Source organism: Triturus cristatus, chromosome 12 (genome assembly GCF_964204655.1).
Source record: "Triturus cristatus chromosome 12, aTriCri1.1, whole genome shotgun sequence".
Lineage (NCBI taxonomy): Eukaryota > Metazoa > Chordata > Amphibia > Caudata > Salamandridae > Triturus > Triturus cristatus.
In genome coordinates, this window is record NC_140595.1 from 846,621,843 (window position 1) to 846,636,901 (window position 15,059).

General features: G+C 41.9%; 1 long non-coding RNA gene across 2 annotated transcripts; it reads right to left on the reverse strand.

The window, feature by feature from the left end:
- Positions 1-2,097: 2,097 nt before the first annotated feature.
- Positions 2,098-14,733, reverse strand: LOC146783061 (uncharacterized). Of its 2 annotated transcripts, XR_014972108.1 has the most exons (4): positions 14,683-14,733; positions 8,847-8,877; positions 8,694-8,726; positions 2,098-6,440 (listed from the first exon to the last, which is right to left on the reverse strand). It is a non-coding gene; the product is annotated as an uncharacterized LOC146783061 (long non-coding RNA). The 2 variants fall into 2 exon arrangements; XR_014972107.1 differs by lacking the exon at positions 14,683-14,733 and having other exon boundaries at positions 8,847-8,939.
- Between the last annotated feature and the right edge of the window lie 326 nt (positions 14,734-15,059).

Sequence of the window (15,059 nt, forward strand, 5' to 3'; positions counted from 1 at the left end):
TGGGGTCGGTGTGGATCCGGAAGTGGAGGTGTTCGGCGGAGTTGAGAGGGGCGTCTGCGAAGGTGTGGACCTGTGGACAATGGCTATTCCTCCTCCGATTCCGTGGGTGCGGTCTCTGCGGGATATCTTGTATCCGTCTGGGATGGCTATGGCGATGTCCGGTGCCGAGGAGTCGTTCCACCAGGTCTCGGTCAGGAAGGCTACGTCTGGAGCCGTAGTGTCGAGGAGGTCCCAAAGCTCGATGGCATGTTTGTGTGCGGAGCGGGTGTTCAGGAGTATGCAGCGGAGGTGGTTGGGTCCGGTCCTTGGATGCTTGGTGGTTCTGTCGCAGGAGAAGTTGCAGGTGTGGCAGGAGAAGGGTTCATGGGTCCGTTTCGGGGCGGCCTTGAAGCAGCAGCGGTCTCGGCCGGTGTTGAGAGCGAGGAGGGTGTTGGCGTCGTATCGCAGTCTGGCGTTGCGGGGGGCACGGGATCCAGAGTTCCTGGCTCTGGGCGCTGTCCAGGCGCAGACGGGCTTGCCTTTGGCAAAGGTGGGCGGGGCAGCAGGGGGGCAGTGGCAGGGAAGCGGGAAACAGAAAGGAAAAGTGGGCGGGGCCGCAGGGGGGCAGCGGGGATCAGGGGAGGCAAGGAGCGAGAATGCTGGAGCGCAAGGAGCGCAACAGGGACTGAAAACAAGCACAAGTTAGGGCAAAAGGAACAAACAGTAAAAAATACTATTGATTTGGCAAACACAGTGCAGGCAGCACAGGGGGTACACCAGGGGCGTACTCACTACGGCGGCGGCAGCGGGAGGAGAGGAGACACGCACTCAGGAGGAGCCGTGGGGCGTGGGGAGTGATCCGACCTGCGAGCAAGTCAGAGTCAGAGCAGTATCTGCTGCACTCATGATAGCTGTACTCCTGTGCTCGATCCTGGAGCAATTTGCACTATGACCCTCAGCCATCTGGGCCCTGGGAGTAAGCTGCACTGGGTTCCTCACAGCATTATACCTGGACTGACTCTACCTGCAGCACTAATGTTGGTTGCATTCCTGTACTGGAAGCATATTGTAGAGGGTCCTCAAATGTCTGAGCCGCAGTGTCACTGCACTTGTTCAATCCCCATCTCTGGGGTTTCCCAGCAGTTCTCTCAGAAGAACAGACTTTAAGAAAGGTGGTGTTTGGTTGTTTCATTTACCTCAGTCACCATAGACATCCCTATCAAAGGCTTGCATAGAAAATCCTGAGGTGGCTCCACTAGGAAGCTTGTCCTCGTAAATGATTATAGTTTCACAGATGTCCAGATTAAACTAGTAGTGTGTGAAATTTCTAAATTTGCTTTACATAATTATGCACAATTTCTGAAACATTATGAGAAGTCACATGTAAATATGTGAAATTCAAATTCAGCATTAAGCATTATATTTTAGTGTGAAATGCTTCCTTGTGTCTATTTTGGACCCAACGATTTATTTTGCGCTAAACATTAGCACAAACTCTAAAGTGGCACAAACAGCAGCTGGTCGCCAGACGGCCAGCCAATGAGACATGCACACTTTAAACAGTGCACAGACAGCCCTCTGCCCACCACTCTTCCCTGCTGCCACTCAGCAGGCCCCACCCCGTCCTTACACTCAGTTCTGGGATGATAAAAATAAAATGGTAATAAATTACCATTTTATCTTTCTGCTTTGGGGCCATTTAAGTGAGGCGATGCGCCTCCGCTCCAACAGAGGAGCCGCCCCTGCTGTAATCACACACTATGTGGGCAATTGAAACACACTTTCAATGTACATGATCATTGTAGGGACTTGAACCACTCCTTGATCACACAGTGTCTTTGTATGCGATTATCACACTATCAGAAAGGCGATTTCCTTTGGACTGCACTATGTGCAAAATTCATACTGTTGGCCACATCAACACGTAGTGGCTTTGACCACACAATCTCTAAACCACTTCACATTCACCATGCACACAAGGGAGATATAATATTAAGCCCAAGGTCACATTACAAAGTTTATAAAAATAGATTTATTTATTGATATTTATATCAAAGAAAAATACAAAAGAGGAAACGCATTACTGCTAAATTTAAAAACAATCTAAAACCACATTGAAAAGACTTTGTTTGTTGTAGCACATAATCAAAAACAAGCCAAAATGTTGCACACACGTGGTTGGTGATTTTCATGTATATTATGACTAACCTAATCAATTTCCAACACTGAAACACAGTAAAAAACCTTTACAATCTAACAGAGAGAGTACACATGAAAGACAATACACTTTGTCATAAGCGGAGTACACATCCGTAATAGAACAATGTAAAGCTCTAGAACCCGATAGCGGAGGATTAATTAGTGATCTGTGGTTCCAGCCTTATAACGGATTGTGACGTGGAGCGTCGACGCGTTTCGATGGAAATATTATTGCACCATCTTTTTCAAGACCGTTTCTGTGACTCTCTTGGTCAAATGATTTTTTGAAGAAAACTCATGCTTGTTTATTAGATGAAGGGAAAAACTTTTCCTGTCGAGGTTATTTATAGAAGAATTACTTGGGGAGTAAATACCTCCGTCCACCTCGGATTTCTCCTGTCATATAAGTTTCAGGGCGCGTCTGTTTATCTCTATTCCAATAGAAGAGAATAATTTCAAAAACCAGGTATTTCAAATAACTGGGGTTTCTATCACACACTTCGTTTTTTTGATGTAATCTCTTAGGCGGAGCCTGCCACACTCGTTCAAAGTTCCTGGATCTGCTCATTATAATCCGGCAGCACCCTTCATCAACTGGGTCTGTCGACTTGGCAATGTGTCCCGTAATTTCATCGGTTTGTGTAGAATGCTGTGATCACACACCAACGCTGTGGGGACTTGAGCAGCGTTAATCACACACTATCTCTGTGGGGACATGAAAAACTACTCTGAGATTCTACTCATGTAGCAGAAACCTGGAGTCAATGTGGACCCACAGAGTCTTCAGATACAAAGGAGCGGGAGCTCTCTGAAGAACTTGGATAGCAGAGCTTGGATTCATATAAAGCCTTAGGTATATGTCCTGGGTATAGGCCAATTCTACCTTGTTGTTTTAGATATGTGTGGAACAGTGCTCACATTTTTTCAAATGTCTGGATGTTTGTAAAAAAACGTTTCTGCAGTACTTGCTTCTACTTACTGTCCATGTCAGATCAGTAAATAAAAAGAAAGAAAACACCTGTGTCATTTTGTAGGAGCATGCTTGTTGAATACATACATGCACCTACAAAGTGACGTGGTGGCCACGTCATTGCACTTTTCTTTGCTAGAGATGGAGAACTTCTCTGGAATATAAGCAGAGATGTTGGTCGTGATGATTTATTAAATGATGCTGAATGTTTGAAGATAATGCTGCAAGGAGAGCCAGTGGAGTTCTATCAAGATGAAGTGGATGTGTTTTGTTCAAGCTCTTGGTGATGCATGCTGTAATATGCAGATCGCCCTTGAAAAACAGTGTATTAACACTCTTTCTCTGCGGGAACATGAACAACAAAGTAATCACACAGTATCTCTCTTCCCTATAATCACATACCATCTCAGTGGGTATTTAAATAGCACTGTAATCACACACTATCTTTGTGGGGACCTAAGCAAGACTAATCACACGCCAGCTTTGTGGGGACTTAAACAACATTACACACACACACACAATCTCTGTGGGGACTTGAAATACAGTGTAATCACACACTATCTCTGTGGTGACTTGAACAACACTGTATGCACACATTATCTATGCAGATTCTGAACAACACTGTAATCACACACTAACTCTGTGGGGACTTGAACAACACTGTAAGCACACATTATCCATGCAGTTTCTCTCTGAGGAAACTTCAATATCTTTATAACTGAACACCATCTCCATGGGCACGTGAACATTGCTATCACTTTCTCTGTGTTGTGAGTACTAAGCCACTACTCTCAACACAAGCAACCTTTATATAGACATTAAGCATTACATGCTCTTCCTAAGGAGGAGCCATGAGGCGATTTGTTCAGGCTCTTGGTGATAAATGCTGCAGAATGTGGCATGCCCTTGAAAAACAGTGTTTATAACACACTGTCTCCTTGGGAACTTAACAACACAGTATCTCTCTGCCCTATAATCACATACCTTCTTCAGTGGGGATTTGAAATAACACTGTAACCACACACTATCTTTGTGGGGACCTAAGCGAGACTGTAATCACACACCAGCTTTGTGGGGACTTAACCAACATTACACACACTATCTCTCTGTGGGGACTTGAAATACAGTGTAATCACACACTATTACTGTGGGGACTTGAACAACACGGTATGCACACATTATCTATGCAGTTTATGAACAACACTAATCACAAACCATCTGTGAGGAAACTTCAATATCCTTATAACTGAACACCATCTGGAATGTGAACATTGTTATCACACACTTTCTCTGTGCTGTGAGTACTAAGCCACTACTATCAACTCAACTCCGCCGAACACCTCCACTTCCGGACCCACACCGACCCCAACACCACCCTCAGAGGAACACTCGTTTACAGACCTCCAGGACCCCATTCAACGATGCCATCGCCGACCTCGCCAGCACCCACGCACTCCCCTCCACGGACTACATCCTCCTCGGGGACCTAAACTACCATCTCGAGAACAACAACGACACCAACACCGCCACCTTGATTGCCAACCTCGCCAACATCAGCATTACATGCTCTTCCTAAGGAAAATATATGATGTGATGGCTTTGTGTCTGCAAACAACACCAGCCAATCTAAACATAATTCTGGTTTTCCTACATGACCACATTGTGTGTTTCTGAGCAAATCACTCAATTTCCTTATGTGTTAATCACCCTTATCCCTACAAATCTGTAGCACACTATATCTGTGGGGACTGGAACATCGCTATAATCACGCATTGTTGTGGGGGAATTGAACATTTCAGTAACCACACACTATCTCTTTGGGGACTTGAACATCACTATAATCACACACTATCTCTGTTGGGACTTTACCATCATTATCTGCACATGCTACCTCTTCTGGGACTTTCATCATAGTTGTAGACAGCATCTCTGAAGAGACTATAATACTACTATGATCATATTCCACCTTTGTGGGTATCATCACACACCATCTTTAGGCCGAGAATAACATTACATGCCATTCCGAGTGAGATGTGGTCTAATAGCAACTTTGACATAAAGGAAAGTAACTAATCACACTGAGCTCCACTTGATATACTCCTTCATTACTTCATTGGATTTCTCCTTGTGCTAGTCTCTTATCTCCTAAGACTGTGACCACTGATCACAGGGTGAGAGTATTAACTTCCCTGTAGTAACCCTTATATATGATATTTACTGACAAACTTTTAACGTAATCCATGTACTGCTTACCTCTAGGAAACATGCAACCATTCAATTATGAATAAATTATGATTTTTTTCGTGTTCATTGCTGATTAATCAAACATTTAGTCACGTACCTATGAAGGTTTTCAACCACAAATGATAATTATTGAAAAAGTCCCGACAAGGATGGTAACACATGTTCAAGACCCCACAAGGATAGTGCTGTGCGTGTAATTAAATAACATATTTACAAATTTGAAGCATGATCCTGTATTTTGAATTTTTACTTATCATTTTTCTGTTATTGGTATATTTTTAAAACATTGGGAAAGGTTAGTCCCCACAAGGCAGGTGTCCGCACATAGTCCCCACAAGGATGGTAACACGTGTGTGTATGTATATATGTATGTATGTATTCTGGTGAACCTAGAGCTCATATGGAAAGAATGCTGGGTGCGTTCTGATGCTGTTAACCAGCCCCTTTAATGTTCTAGTGTTATAGCACACTTCTGCAGGAGAGGCAGTCGCTGAGAAACAAAAGACACAGGCACTCTAGACAACCATTCCTGAAAGCTTTATAAAGAGCAAATCTTTCTTGCCCCCCTTCAGTTTCTTGTAGTTTTCCTCCACAATCCCTAAACCTTCTTGAGGAGACCACCATCAAGTTTACTGTTCTACTCTCCTTAGGTAAAAAATAGACTTACGTAAATTTTTTATTTTTTTTCAAGGTGTGAGAGTAGTTGAGAAAATATCAAACAAGAGTTACTAAATGAAATCTGAGTCCACTTGGGGGGTCTCCTGAAAAATTACCCCTAGGCTGAAGTCTAAGCACATAGTTTTTGTTTCTTCAAGGATAACAATATTTTTTATGTTGTGTTACTTCACATAACTCACACAGTCTGTCACTTTTAGGGTGGAGCCTTTCAGAGCATGCTCTCGTGCATGTGTCTTGCTAGTGAGACACTATTGTGTGCAAAAAGGGCTAGTAGCCGGTCCATTGCTTTACCATTTGTTGGCTGCACGTCACTCTTCTTTGAAGGGTCCATAATTGGCCAGTACAGCCAAAATGTCATTTTCCATTATTTCTGTGGAGCAGAGATGAAGCACAGATTGATTCAAGTTAACATATGCCTGTATGCTGCTTACGACATGGTTAACAAACTATTTCTCCCCCCTCACTTGCTCCCTCCATAGCGCTTGTATGCTTATTTTAACTTGTCTACTCCCTTCCAGTTTCTTCTCATCCCGGTCTTCTCCCATTCGATCTCTTCAATTTTGACCTTAACAGCGATATGAAGCAGTCATAATGGGCCGCTTTATTACACTTTTTAAAATTATTTTGTTATTCTCCACCACCACCTGCGCACCCCCACCAGAGTGTATCTCTCTAGCATACCTCTTCCCCCCTCTGTGTCACTCCTTCCCTCCTTGTGTTGTTGCTTGTCACACCAACTGTACTGCATTCTGTTGTGTTTGCCTGCCCACACCGCCTCCTATCCTCAGTTATCCGCGTAGGCCGCCCTCGCCACAATAAAAATCAAGCATTGGCAAAGCCAATCAGTCTTGCCTAGGCAAGATCTATTGGCTTTGCCAGTGTTTGAATACACGTTGCACAGCACGTCTGCTGTGCAACATGGCTGCAAGTAAAGAAAAAAAAAACAGTGCTATGACAGCCACATCATAGGGTTTTTCTAATTCTAGCCATACCGCACAACAGCTGTGCTGCTGTTCAAAATATCTTAAAAAAAAATATGCTTGGACAAGGTGTGCAAAACTTGTATGGCAAATATATGTCAATAATGTCAATGTACACAAAAGGTTCATGAATACACGATTAGTGTATACAGTAATTCAAGATTCATTTATCTTTTGCAAACTCAATTGTTCTGTATGCGTTCTCAGCAACTCATGTTACCTCTACAAAAATATATACAAATCAATACATTCCATAAATTAACAAAAATCCAAATTATGTCATTCCAAAAGTCTTCACATGAAGGTTCAACAATGATGCCCAATGCATTTCGGGACTAGGAGGTCCCTTCTTCAGGGGAAAATATAAAGATAAAACAATGGTATAACTTTTATTACAGCATCAGAGTGGTTGAAAGAACGTTAAGATTGTATCAAATAATCCGTTAATTAACCTTGCATCATATTGGATGCTGACGTGTTAGTACTTCACGAAATTTAATTGACATCCTCACCCCAACTGTTGATAGAGTGATCTTAATATAAGACAGGGTAGTGCCGTTAGTCCTTCTAGTCAGAACGAAAAGAGCAAGAAAAAGAGCAAGAAAAAGAAAAACCAAGTGTAAAAACGAACGAAGATTCCGGCGAAGATAACAAACAATGCCCATGATCACCAATGTGCTCTCCCCTATGTTGATCAAAAATGTTCGTGAAGGATAGTTGTAACAATCGGGTACTTACTACATACAACAATGAAGTTGTGTCCTTCACAAAGTAGTAAGTCTTACAGCCCCGAATGTGCCTGAGAAAACAAGAACGTCCGCTTAACAAAAAGATTGCTTAAACATTGAAGAGTGTTGGGTGGTGGGAAATATATTAAATAAACCATACCTGATGGCGAAACAAACTGACTGGCGTTCACGATATTGACCAAGCCGAACCAAACAAATAATTTAACGCTCCTGATATATCCATCAAAATCAGTTTCCAAAAGGCTAGCGCTAATGACAAAACTTACCAATGTTAGGACGAAATCCAAGTCCTAAGGGTGACATTCGCATGAGACTAATGCAAAATCGACTCTGAACGTAAATTTGATAAAGCGTCTACATTACGTTCCAACAACTGTGTTCCAACATACATCACTGGACATGCCATATTGAACAGGGCATACATGCGTAAGCACACACAAAAAAACCAACCAATATTGAACCAACAAATTAAAATAAAACTAAGTGTACGCAAAAAGTGGACAGAGAAAAGCAAACTAAAAGTGGCCGGAAAAGGGGATTGTCAGACCTCCAGATCGTGTGCTAGCAATAGTGAGTACAAAGTTAGGTAAAAGCCACAGCCTGACAAGAGAAAGATGGCCAAGAACCAACTATTGGGCAATGCTCAATCGGACTCGGAATTCTAAGATGGCCACCGATTTCGAAATCAAGGCAGCGGTCTAGTTTATTTTCCTACAGGTGCATAGAGATCAGTTGAAGCACGCGCTCTGAAAACAATGCGCACTTCACTGGAGAGATTTCGGCATGCGCACCTTCATTTCTCGGCATCCACAGAGGAGTGGGCGTTCCTGAGAAAAACATAGTCGCTCCTCCTCATAATATTCTGGTTACAGAAGAAAAGGCTGCAACGCTTACCGGCAGAGAAATTCCTCACGCAAAAGACACTTCCTGAGAAGAGAAGGACGAGAGGAAGAAACAACGGGGGAAGACAGAGCTAAGTGACAAAGGCGATAAATAAGAATTGTAGTGATGATTATTTACTTACAAGAACATTGTATATATACTTACCAGCAACCTGGAGAAAACAACAGTTGTAAACCTGTAGGGAAAGAAAAGGCGAACATTAGTTATTCTAATAGAAAATAGTAAAGATAGTTTTTCTTATCATTAAAAAGAGATAAGAAGGGAAAAACATAGGAAGCACAATATAAGATTAATAGCACAGTAAAAGAAGTTAAGTTACACGGTGTTAACAAGGATAAGGAAGAAAAGATTATATAAAAAGAAAAAACAGAAGAGGAGTATCGTAAGAATAAAAAACACAGTAGAAGAAGTAAGTAGTGAATCATACTTGGGTTAGATAAATACTAAAATCCAATAGCAAGGATTGAGTTTATAAAGGAGAAAATATCTTGTCTTATAGGTTAAGTATCAAGCTGTGTAATATAGAATAAGGAAGAAAAGAATAATAAATAAGAAAAACAGAAGAGAAGCACAGATCTTGGAAACAAGGGTAGGTAAAAATAGTGTAAGGAATAAGAGTAGGCTTAGATTAGAGTAGGAGAGGAAGATAATTCTTCTGTTTTATATTTAGGTTCTCAGAGAAGAAAACAGTCTGCGGGTAGGACTAAGAAAACAGAAGAAGCAGAGAGAATCAAATTCCAGGATTAGTCTCTTCTTCGTTTATTATTTTATCCACTCCCCCTTCCCCCTTGAGGGTAGTTTGGAGTCTAGATATATCTGGATCTTTGAGAGGGAGTTGGGAACTAGCGCCTCTGTTCCTGTGCAAGTTTTCTGGTAAGAAAATATATATAGTTTCTGACAGAGTGAAGTTCCCACTTAATATACTTGCACCCGAACAGAAATGGCTGAGGGAATAAACTTGCAGACCTTAGGAACGGTCTTAAAGACTATACAGAAGGAGTTGGTAGCGGTTAGGGAGGAAAATCGGAGTCTTAGACAAGAAGTAGTTAACTCCAAGAAGGAAACTACAGAACTAGCCCAGAGATTGAGACAACCATTTAGTTCAGGACGAGAAACTTTGGACCCTTCTATGGGAGGGACAAATAGAATGACGACACAAGTAATCCATTCCTTGTCCCCAGTTATCCGATTAGCCCCACCGGAGCGATTTAGTGGGGATCCACAAAAGGCACAGATATTCATCACAGAGTGCTCTCTACACTTTATGTGTCACCCTTCCATTTTCCCAGATGCGCAGTCAAGGGTGGCCTTTGTTCTGTCATACTTAAGTGGTGTCACAGCGTCTTGGTCCATGCCCCTGGTAACCCAAGACGATCCTCTATTGCATAACTATGAAGAGTTCAAACAGGAATTTCTTTGGATTTTTGACAGACGAAGAATCTCTCAAGCGTTGATAATGAATTGCTTGATTTACGGCAAGGAAATTGAGACCTTGTGGCTTACTTAGCCCAGTTCAACAAGCTGGTAGTGGAGACTAACTGGCCCAAGAGTAAAAGAGCTGCAGTGTTTTATCGCGGTCTAAGGGATGAACTCAAGGACGTACTAGCTCAAATACCAAATCGACCTATGGAAATTTCGGCTCTAGTGGACCTGGTGTTAGAAATCGACTTCCGCCAAGGTGAAAGGAAGGGTGTGAAGAGAAAAGAATTCAAACCAATAGTCCCAACATTTGATAGTGTTCGATCTGAAGGCAGTAGAAGTACGGAAGGACAACAAGGTTCGGAACCCATGCAAATAGGAACAATAAGGGGTCCTTTGACAAAAGAAGAAAAAGAGAAAAGGAGAGCTGGCAACTTATGCATGTACTGTGGCTTGGGGGGACAATTTGTTAGAGGTTGTCCAAAGAAACCAAAGACTTCACTCAAACCGAAGGAAAACTTGCAGCACCACCTGTAGAGGGAGTTGAACAGGTGGATGCAAACCAAAAATCAACTCCAAACGAACATCAAGTGGCTAATACCTTGCAGTCATCCGCCCCACATTTAATTTCGTCCATGGTGATTAAGTTTTGGCAGGTAACGCTGACAGAGGTCTCGGTAATGATAGATTCTGGAGCTACTGGGAACTTTTGTGATCTAAAGTTTGCAGCTAAGGTGGGTTTGCGAGCAATCAAAAAACCAAAGAGCAAATCGGTCCGGGCGGGAGATGGAACGAATCTCTCCTCCGGACCCATAGTGAGCCATACGGAACAGATGCAACTAATTTCCAACGACGGACATGAAGTAATTCAATTTAACCTAATTGACGCAACCCAGTTTCAGCTCATATTAGGTCTACCATGGCTTACAGAACACAATCCCAACATCAATTGGAGTTCCAGAATGATAGTAATAGATTCTGATTACTGTAAAAGAAACTGTTTTGGAATAAAAGAAAAGACCCAAGAGTGTAATCCAGCTTATTCCTTTTGTATGACAGGAGTATCAGTGTGTGTCATCAACTCCCAAGAAATACCAGAAGATTATCGAGACTTTGAAGATGTTTTCAATGAAACAGAGATGGAGCAACTTCCCCCTCATCGAGTGTATGATTGTAAAATAGACCTTGAACCTGGCTCAAATTTACCCTGCAGTCGAGTTTACGCCCTGAGAAGGAACATCATCACTTGAAGGAATACTTAGACAAATACTTGGCGAATGGTTTCATTCGGCCCTCACAGTCTCCTGTATCTTCGCCTCTATTTTTCGTGCTGAAGAAAGAAGGAGATTTGAGGACTTGCATCGATTATCGCGCAAAAAATAAAATCACCAAGAAGAACCGCTATCCGCTACCTCTCATTTCGGTCCTGTTGGACCAGGTAAAAGGAGCCCAAATATATACGAAACTAGATCTGAGAGGAGCTTACCACCTTGTTCGGATGTGCGAGGGCGACAAATGGAAAACAACTTTTAGAACAAGGGTTGGGCTGTTCGAATACCAAGTCATGCCAATGCCCCGGCTGCCTTCCAGCATTTTATTAATGACATCCTCAGAGAGTACATAGACCAATGTGTAATTGTGTACATTGACGATATTTTAATTTATTCCTCTGACAAAAGTAAACATCAGGAACAAGTGAGAGGAGTCTTACAGAAACTAAGGGAAAATAAATTGTTTGTGAAACTGGAAAAATGTGCATTCAATGTTTCCCAGGTGGAGATTTTGGGGTTTGTTCTTTCTCCGACTGGAATAAACATGGATGAGTGGAAGATCAAGCCCGTAGTTGACCGGAAGTCCCCTGTAAGTGTAAAAGAGGTCCAAAGCTTAATTGCTTCGCAAATTTCTACAGAAGATTTATAAGTAAATTTTCGCGGAAATACTTCCCCTCAAACGATTACTCAAAAAAGGAATTCGCTTTGAATGGACAGAAGAATCTGAAGAAGCCTTTAAATCCTTGAAAAGAGATTTCACCACAGCACCAATACTCTTACATGCAGATCCTTCGGAACCATTTTACGTAGAAACAGATGCTTAGGATCAAGCAGTTGGAGGAGTGTTGTCCCAACGACACAAGGTAACAGATCAGCTACACCCCGTCGCTTACAGATCAAGAAAACTGACACCTGCCGAAGTGAATTACACAATAAGCGAAAAAGAATTATTGGCGATTAAAGATGCCTTTAAAGAGTGGCGACACCATCTCATGGGGGCACAGCATCAAGTAACAGTTTTCACTGATCATCGAAACTTAAAATTCTTGAAATCAGCCAGAACATTAACTCCAAGACAACTTCGCTGGTCATTGTACTTTGCTGATTACGACTTTGTAATCACTTACAGACCAGGAGCTCAAAATGGGAAGGCTGACGCCTTATCCAGACTAGGAACTGAAAACCAGAAGAGTCTAATGGAAAATCAAACCATAATTCAGAGTACAAGAATCATTGGTGTCACAACTTCAATTGGATTAGAGGAACAAATTACTGAGGCCATGAGTTCAGGGGCAATGCAAGATTGGGTCAAGAAAGAAGCAGGAAGAAAAATTCAACATCAACTACCCTATCATAAAGGAGCCTTGTACTTGCCCACCCAAGAGTTACAAAGTCAAGCAATGCATGAGTGCCACGATAATATGCTAGCAGGACACAAAGGAGAAGCTAAGACTGAAGAATTAGTTAAAAGACATTATTGGTGGCCTCACATGACTAGGGATATTGAGAAGTATGTCAAGACCTGTGAAATCTGCGCTCCGGGAAAATCTGAACAGCAAGCTCCCAAGGGGTTATTACAACCTTTGCCTACACCACCCTATCCATGCACACAGTCACACTAGATCTAATAGTCGACTTACCTCTTAGTCAGGGTTTCAACACAATTCTAGTGGTGGTGGACACATTTTCAAAGTTGGCACATTTCACAGCTTTAAAAGAGGTTCCCACTGCTCAACAATTAGCTAGTCACTTCAGTACACAAATAGTGAAGATCCATGGAATCCCAAAGATTGTTATTTCAGACAGGGGCCCACAATTCGTGTCTCATTTTTGGAAGGCCTTTATGGAAGGTTTGGGAATTGAAGCCAGGTACTCTACCAGCTATTATCCTGAGACAGATGGACAGACAGAGCGGGTTAACCAGGAATTAGAACAGTACCTAAGGTTATTTCTTTTGAAGCAAGATGGTGATTGGTCAGAATATTTGTGGGCGGCAGAGTTTGCACACAATAACGCAAAAAACATCTCCACAGGGTATTCTCTATTTTATCTGAACTATGGTCGACATCCAAATTCGACAGCAAAACAAACTGATCTTTCGGTCCCAGCAGTCAAAGATGTAGCTTCTCACTTAAAACAGGTCCACCAAACTGCTATAAAAAATCTGGAACAAGCCAAAAAGAAATATAAGACTTATGCAGATAAAAAGAGAGGGTCCTCCCTTAGAGAAAGGAGATAGTGTTTGGCTAAGTACCAGGAACCTTAGATTAAAAGGTAACAGAAAATTCCAATCTAGATTTATAGGGCCATATCTAATTGAAGAAAAGATGACAAGTTACTTATCGGCTAAAACTACCTACCAAGTTGAAAATTCATCCAGTTTTTCATGTTTCGTTGTTAAAGAAGGCATCGCCAGATTTGTGAAAAAACTCGCCCCCGAAACCAATCCACTTAGAGTCTGGAATTGAATTTGAAGTTAAAGAAATTCTAGATTCAAAAAGAGTTAAAGGAAAATTGTATTACTTAATAGACTGGAAAGGATATGGTCCAGAGGAACGATCTTGGGAATTGGAATCAGATGTTCACGCTCCAAGATTGGTAAAGTCTTTTCATCAACGATTTCCTACGAAGCCAAGACCGAGAGGATCTCCTTTGTTGGGTGGTACTGTCAGACCTCCATATCGTGTGCTAGCAATAGTGAGTGCAAAGTTAGGTAAAAGCCAAAGCCTGACAAGAGAAAGATGGCCAAGAACCAACTATTGGGCAATGCTCAATCGGACTCGGAATTCTAAGATGGCCACCGATTTCGAAATCAAGGCAGCGGTCTAGTTTATTTTCCCACAGGTGCATAGAGATCAGTTGAACCGCGCGCTCTGAAAACAATGCGCACTTCACTGAAGAGATTTCGGCATACGCACCTAGTTAGTGAAGTTCCGAGTTAGACGAGTTAATTCAGGGTTTTTGTCGGGTTTTCGTCCGGTTCTTCGTTCCGCTACTTCCGTCGGGAGTAGGGAATTCAGATCCTGACAAACGCCTTCATTTCTTGGCATCCACAGAGGAGTGGGCGTTCCTGAGAAAAACATAGTCGCTCCTCCTCATAATAATCTGGTTACAGAAGAAAAGGCTGCAACGCTTACCGGCAGAGAAATTCCTCACGCAAAAGACACTTCCTGAGAAGAGAAGGACGAGAGGAAGAAACAACGGGAGAAGACAGAGCTAAGTGACAAAGGCGATAAATAAGAATTGTAGTGATGATTATTTACTTATAAGAACATTGTATATATACTTACCAGCAACCGGGAGAAAACGACAGTTGTAAACCTGTAGGGAAAGAAAAGGCGAACATTAGTTATTCTAATAGAAAATAGTACAGATAGGTTTTTCTTAGCATTAAAAAGAGATAAGAAGGGAAAAACATAGGAAGCACAATATAAGATTAGTAGCACAGTAAAAGAAGTTAAGTAACACGGTGTTAACAAGGATAAGGAAGAAAAGAATAAATAAAAAGAAAAAACAGAAGAGGAGTATCGTAAGAATAGAAAACACAGTAGAAGAAGTAAGTAGAGAATCATACTTAGGTTAAATAAATACTAAAATCCAATAGCAAGGGTTAAGAGTTTATAAAGGAGAAAATATCTTGTCTTATAGGTTAAGTATCAAGCTGTGT